The following is an 8,403-nucleotide window of genomic DNA, read 5'->3' on the forward strand; positions in this document are numbered from 1 at the left end:
AGCTGTGCCAAGCGAGTAGGAGAAATACGGTGGCCGATGTGAAAACCTGAACGCATGAAACACAGCAATTCGTATTTGTCGTATTAAGGCGTTAATGTTACAATGATGCACTCTGGATCAACCCGTGTGTGTCTGCAGGTGGAACACAGCACCCCCCTCACAGAACATAAAACTTAGAAGTTGCACAAACTGAGAAGTTGAAAAGAAAATCTCTGGAGGAACAGCAGTTCAATGCACAATAAACATTTATTTCATTTACAGCCGTTACAGCTCCAACATGCCCCCTATGCTCGTGCTCGCGATGAGACTCCACTGGCTGGTCTCGGGCCTGTAGCGCTGCCCGTCAAAACCTCCCGTGGCGTAGATGCACTCGCCCAGCACAGAGACGCTCACGTAGCATCGGCGGTGGTACATGGGTGGCCCCTCGTGCCAGGTGCGCGTGCTGACGTCGAACCTGCGCACGCTGTTGAAATGCTCGACCCCGTTGAAGCCACCGACGCAGTAGATGCTCCCGTTGAGGACGGCGGTGCCGTGGTAGGCGCGAGGACCCACGTCTTGGTCTGTCACCTGCATCCAGAGGTCGGTGCTGACGTCGTACGGCTCGATGCTGTTCGTTGGATCGGTGCCGCTCCAGCCCCCAATGGCCAACAGGATGCCGTTAGGCAGGCGAGGGCGGGCGAGAGGGTTGCTGAGATGCGCAGAGGGTCTGAACCTCATGATGGGACTTAGGATTTCGATGACTGCCCTGACCATGTGCAGGCACTCAGCGTTGTTTTTCACTAGCTCATTGAACATCACGTTCAACCTCATGTAGTCCTTACTCATCAACACCAGTCGCACCTACACAGAAAAGCAGACATCGCAGTGCTCTTGTCTAAGGTATATGTTGACCTTTTGTCACCAGATTTAGTTTAGACTTGCATCTTCAGCATTAAAAATAAAAGTAACAACGCTACGTGTGTGTCCGCCTCGAGAATACATCACAGAAATTGGCGACGAGGATAAAACTACGTTCTCGCAGGGTAGGAGAGACACTCGGTGTCAGTACTAGTGAGTATGATGGCCCTGTTTGGGAGAATTGACGAATTCAAGCCAGAAAATGAACAATGGTCCGCGTACATTGAACGGATGGAACAATTCTTCGAAGCTAACGACGTAGCCGAAGATAAGCAAGTAGCTACGCTTCTCAGTGTCATGGGTGCGGCTACTTATGGGCTTTTGAGAAATCTGGTGCAGCCCAGGAAGCCAAAAGATAAGACGTTTGACGAAATAGTGGCCGTTCTAAAGGAACATTATGAGCCCAAGCCCTTATTAGTAGCTGAAAGGTTTCGCTTTAACCGGTGTAACCAAAAAGCTAACCAGCCGGTGGCTCAGTATGTAGCAGAGTTGAAACAATGCGCATCTAACTGTGAGTTCGGCGCCAACTTGGACGCATCACTGCGAGATCGTCAGTGGAATAAGAAACGAGGGCTGCCAGAGGAGACTACTTTCGGAAAATGATCTTACTTTTGCAAAGTCTTTTGAGATCGCGCTCAACATGGAGACTGCCGACAGAGACGCACGTCAGTTGAGAGGGATGGAAAGTGAAAGTGTCGGGGCGGCAAGCATTCACAAGGTGAGGCCACAGCGGACAAGGAACTGTTACAGGTGCAATGGAAAGAATCACGAGCCAGATGAGTGCCGTTTTAAAGAGACTAAACGCCATAACTGTGGCAAGACTGGGCATATTAAAAAGGCATGTCGGTCCAAGGCACAGGCAGAGAGTGAAAGGCATTCATGGGGCAGAAGAAAGAAACACACAAAATATGTGGAAGCTGAAGAAGACGCTGAATTGGGTGTGTTCACAATTTTGACTGTCACAAGTGAAGATGCTGACCTGTATAAAGAAATATTCACTGTAGCTGAGGTGAGGTTAGAGATGGAAATAGATACTGGGGCTGCAAGGAGTATCATTTCATGGGGTACATACAGGGAGAACAAGAGCCTGCCTACACTGGCCGCAGCACGCATTCAGAGGTGGGCGATTATATTGTCAGCGTATGACTACCACATTGTCTATCGCAAATCAGAAGAGCACAGTAATGCTGATGGAAGTGTTTCGTATGTCACAGATCACCTCTCAAGCAACAATCACCAGGCTCAGGAGACTGTTTGCCTCTTACGGTCTCCCTGAACAAATTGTGACAGACAATGCGACGACATTCACATCAGACGAGTTCCAGACTTTTGCCAAGCAGAATGGGATTCTGCACACCACAAGTGCACCTGGACATCCAGCAACAAATGGTCTGGCAGAGAGATATGTTCAGACGTTCAAGACAGGTATGAAAAAGCTTGCTTCACTGAACATTGAGGACAAGATCTCACTGTTCCTGCTACAATATCGGACTACGCCTAACTGCACTACTGGACAGTCCCCGGCTGATCTGTTTCTTCACAGACATATCCGGACAAGGTTGGATTTCCTAAAGCCTTGTACCAAGGAGACGGTACGCAAGAAACAGTATCAGCAAAAAGAACACCATGACCGCACTACTGCGGACTGTATCTTTTTCAACCATGTAACCAGCCAACTAGACACGGAGTAGTGAGGATATGGTCTTAACTAAATCTGGTGACAGAAGGTTAACATATACCTTAGACAAGAGCACTGCGATGTCTGCTTTTCGCTGCGGTGCTGCGGTCTCTGTGTAGGTGCGACTGGTGTTGAGTAAGGACTACCTGAGGTTGAACGTGATGTCCAATGAGCTGGTGAAGAACAACGCTGAGTGCCTGCACATGGTCAGGGCAGTCATCGAAATCCTAAGTCCCATCATGAGGTTCAGACCCTCTGCGCATCTCAGCAACCCTCTCGTCCGCCCTCGCCTGGCAAACGGCCTCCTGTTGGCCATAGGGGGCTGGAGCGGCGCCGATCCAACGAACAGCATCGAGTCGTACGACGTCAGCACCGACCTCTGGATGCAGGTGACAGACCAAGACGTGGGTCCTCGCGCCTACCACGGCACCGCCGTCCTCAAGGGGAGCATCTACTGCGTCGGCAGCTTCAACAGGGTAGATCATTTCAACAGCGTGCGCAGGTTTGACGTGAGCACGTGCACCTGGCACGAGGGGCCACCCATGTACCACCGCCGATGCTACGTGAGCATCGCTGTGCTGGGCGAGTGCATCTACGCCACGGGAGGTTTTGACGGGCACTCGCGACTCAGCACCGCAGATCCAGCACAGGATGGCTCTCTTCGCTCACATTGAGGTCGTCTCTACCGAGGATGTCGGCGAGTTGCTGCACGGAGAGCTGCGGGAACTCTTCGGACAAAACCACCTTCTCAAAGTGGTCAACGATGAAGTGGTAGGCCTTGAGCCGCAGCTCGATGGACAAGCAGGTGTCGGTGACCTGAAAGATGCCGATGCAGTTCTCTGGGCAGAGCTGCTCGCCCAGGAAGTCGCAGCAAGTTTGCACAACGCCCATGACGTTGAGCTGATCGGCTGCCAGCAGCAGCTCCTGCACGTCTTCCTCCGTCACAGAGACCAAGCCGGTGAATAGAATAGAATTCATTCTATCTTTATCCCTTTAAGGGGGACATTTGTCTCTGCATTTGACCCATCCCTGTATATAGGGAGCAGTGGGCTGCCAATGACAGGCGCCCGGGGAGCCGGGGGTTCAGTGTATTGCTCAGGTACACTTCGACATCTGACACATCCAAGTGGGAGATCGAACCGTGAACCTTCCGGTTCACGGACGACCTCTTAACTCAGTGCGCCACGGTCACCCCCACGGTGTACGCAAACTCAATGATGAGCTGCATCATGTCCGGAGACAGGCCGGGTATGTGGAAGACCTCCTTGTCTGGAGGTGACCAGCGACTCCAGAGAGCCCTGCGGGTCAGAATAAACACAGAGCAGAGGATTGGAAACAGACTTCAGATTTTCATTCTCATTGTCTCATTGATAACAATGATCACGTTTTCAAATAAGCATTCACAAAATCAACATATGACACCATTTTGCATTAAAGGGAAATTGTACAATACGTAAACCGCCGGACATCATTCCGAGTGTAACTGGCAATAAGAATGTCGCTGTCAAATAAATGTCACAAATATGTAATACTTCATGTTGTATGCTATTTTTGTTTTCTTTTGTGATCTCTCTGGAGCTGTTTCACCACAATCTACAATTCATCTCAGGTTTTGTGCAGCAGTGAACAGCTTCTTCCTTCAATTTGTGTGTCGAATTAACCATCTCAAGTGTTTGCAATTACTTTTCATTTTGTTGCATTAAATTAATTCAGTCACTTTTCTGAACACACAAACTACTCAATGCTACTAATCAACACTAATCTGCTTAAAAGCACATTACTATGGATCTGAGAGACTATAGCTGATATATTATATCTTCTCCTCTTTGTCAAACTTGTCAGAAATGCTCCATGAACGTATGTAATTCATCACATATCGTGATTAGTCTCCCAGACTTCATCATTAACAATTACTTTCTGCTCATTTGAAGGATATACATTCACAGCATATATCTATATATATATATATATATATATACATCAGATAGCCAACTCACTGGAAGTACGTGCTGCATCGATACAGGAAGACCTTGTTGATCTCAAACGTTACGTCCTCGACATTGACGACTGCGTCGCAAAGTTTTCCCTCCAGACGGGGAGAAATCAACAATGCGCTTGACCCGAGTGAAGATTCGTTCCAGTAGCTCATCTTCATTTTCTGAGAGAGCTTTTTGGTCGATGACTTGTCTCAAGGGTCTCAACAGGTCTTTTGAGTCAAAAGAGAGACACTGACCACACATCACGGTCAGGTGCTAGAATTCTAGTCAGGATTCCATTCTCGTCATTCTCGTCATTCTCGTCATAGGTCCAGGATTCCATTCTCGAATGGAATCCTGGACCTATGACGTCACTGATGAACTGACATCCTCCAATTCAATCTGTAGACCATGCGATTGGGGGACCAAACATATTATGTTTTACATGTTTTTTACATTATGTTTTACATAATATGTAAAACATAATGTAACAAAACATATGTAAAACATATTATGTTTTACATGTATTACAGATGTCCACCAGTAAAATAAGCAACTCAGTCATTTTACTGTTAGTTTAAACTCCTTGGTCACTTTGTTAGGCACTATATAATCTAATACAATCCACTACAACAGCTCAGATATGAATGTTTAGTTTTTGTAAAAAACTTTCACAGAGGTGTTGATTCAACTGTGTGTTTATTATTGACGTTGAAGTTTGCAGTGCTGTACATGCATGCATCTCTGCATGAAGCCATTCATTCACACATCGACACACACTTACGGAGTCAAACACATATTCATATCCTTTAATCCAGACCTCATTTCACTTTAAATGAGAAGAACAGTTATTTATGTATGTCTATGTGTTATTTATAATCCATCCAGTTGAATTTGAAAACAGAGTAATAATTTGTTGAAATATAATTGATGTACTTTATTTGATTTGACAGTTGTTGACTACACAGAGACGTTGTTACTACTACTAGGCTTCTTGACTATATTTATATATATATGGCAGTAAATAGCGCAAGCTAGATATTATTGTAATGTTTCGGACCTTTGCCCGAGGAGATTTTCTCGATCTGGACCTTTTGGAATTTTAGTTGAATACCCCTGCTTTAGACCAACATTATGTCCAGTATATACACGGACTATGCTTAAGATCAAGCAAAATATCTATCGTTGATGCTCCAATTAACCTTGGAAAATAAAGTCTGCAGCACGCTTTAATAAAGTTGTTTACATTTGCAAACTGTTGACATTTTGTTTTTAAACTACAGTTGCCGATTGTGTTTTTTCATAATTCAAAAAATATTGTGCATAATTACACAGTAGGTCTGCTCTAAATTATAAGCCAGTGATCTCCATACAATATATTTTACAATCAATGAGATACTTTTCTGCACTGAAACAAATACCAAATGCACACAGTTTTGAAATCACTGATATCCTAAGAAATATGAATCTCAAGATACACCACAATGTCTCACTGTAACCAGTTCCCTTACTCTGGGTAAGGACGCAGCATTTGACCTCCTTCACAACCTTATCAACAGTTTGCAATCTGTCCTCCAGGCTCTGCCTCCTGTCCTCCGCTAAAAAGCAGCTCTGCTCTACTGTGCGTACCTGCTGCAGAAAGACGGTTAACGCCAACGTCTGTTCATCAAATTGCTACTAATGAACCTGCAAGCACTTTAAATTAGGTGACACTGCAATAAAATGGGCTACAAATATTTGTAATGATGGTAACTAAAAGGAAAATCTGGAAGGTACGTCCCGTCAGAAAGAGTATGTGGTGGCGGGCGTGGGTGGCTCAGCTGTGGAGGATGAAGAAAAGGACTCAGCATGTTGCATTTTGTCCAATTAAAAGTATAAATGGCATTACTTGTATCATGAAAACTATGTAATTAAATTAGAATTGTATGTCTTTGCCCAAGCAGCCATCACTCCCCGAATACAATAGGAGTTAAGTACAATGGCTAATTAAGAAAACATCTGGATATTTTGTGTGCATGTGCATTTTTCAAAGATATGATTGATATTGTTTCTTATCACGACACAAGGCCCTTGAGACAGCCCACAACCGAGCGCTTTCTTTAATTTTACATTTCTAATACCTGTCATTTCTAACATACTATTTCTACAGAAATGAGTGATGTGACATGTAATTTAGGTAATTTTTCATGTGTAAGCGCTGACACCTGTTCAAATATTTAGGCAGGAGCTTTTTCTGAGCTCTAGAATGTAAGTAACCTGTGTGGTGTGAAATGACAAACACCATGACAATGTATTAAAGGATTCCTCAGAGAATAAACTAAATGCAGTATTGTAAACATTCCATGCAGAAATAAAGTCATTGATTTTTATAAATGATCACAAACAGAAAGTGGAACATGCTTGTTTGTCTTGTACTAGGTCACTGCAGTTCTCAGGCTGAAACAGGTGGACATCATCTTTACTCCTGATCTTTCCACCAACAAATGACGAGACAGACGTTGTACGGTGGTTACGCCCCCTGTGGGAGTGCATTGGTAATAACTTTATTGCAAAAATACAGGTTCCCTCTTTCCCCGAGCAACACCACCCCACAACTGACACACACAGTCTACACACACCCACATACGGTGAACCGTCTGCATTCTCCAAACCTCTCTCGTCTCTGACCACCACAGCATTCGCAAACACACACTTTCATCCTTTGGCTTACATTCATTCGCTCTCTTTCTCCCTTTTTTTGCTCGCTCCCTACTTGTTGCTCTCTTTTTGCATTCCGTCGGTTGAAACTTAGCAGTTAGATTGCAGAACAACAAAGTTCCCCAGCAGCATTAAACATGAGATCTCCTGCACCTCTGCCTGCCATTGCCAGAGTCCATGAGAGCGCCCGTGGGTGGGTGTGTCTGCCTCCTGACTGTCTCTGATACAGGATCGTGAGGGAAGGTTGATTTGCATAGCGGACTCATGCGCTACAATTGGCTACATTCTCCCACATCCAGAACCCAAGAAACAAACAAACAAACAAACAAACACAACAACAACAAAATCTGAACCTAAATTTAAAATAAAAACAGCAATGTTAAATACGCTCTCTGAGTTAAGTGCCAACCTTTGGTTTAGTTACAACGATCAATCAACATCATTAAAATTCTTAAAGAACTTTATATTGGCCAATTGTTGTATAAGGACTCTGTTATATTATATTAATTAGAATAAAGTATATAATAAATGTACTCTACACATGTCAAAATGCTCCTCAGTAAAGGGGGTGAATTAAGTTATAACTGTTCGACACTTTATAATAACTGTTCATACAACTGAGGAATGGTTGACATCTCTGAAGAAGATAGCTCACTGGCTGAAAATATACCTCTAATACATATATATCATATAAAGCATATTCATATTGGACATGTCACTGTCCGGCTGAAGATGAGCATTTTCTATTCACATCTGAGGTCTCAAAACCAGTTTCAGTTTGAGGGAGAAATAATAAAGTGTGAATTGATAAGTGCCACTAAAGTTCACCTGAGGCCGTTAAGTAAAACAAACGCCATCGACTTCTCTCCAGCTGCTTCTCAGTCAAATAGCCTTCGGAAAGTGCACTTCTGCCGAGCAACCTTGTAAAGCGCACTTGAGTCATCTCTTTCATTCATTGACAAAGCCTAAGAGAAGGGTTTCCTAACCTACATACGTCTCATTCCGTCGTGACTTTCCTCCCCTGTTGGCCTATTTCTAGTGCTACCGTTTCCTGTTTGGAAATAAGAAAGAAAGAGCGCGAATAAACGACAGCGAGAAAGAGGGAAAAAAGGGAACGAGGAAAGAAGCAGAGAAAAAGAAAGCGCTTTTCTTGTT

The sequence above is a fragment of the Melanostigma gelatinosum genome, assembly GCF_949748355.1.
Source record: "Melanostigma gelatinosum genome assembly, chromosome: 2".
Lineage (NCBI taxonomy): Eukaryota > Metazoa > Chordata > Actinopteri > Perciformes > Zoarcidae > Melanostigma > Melanostigma gelatinosum.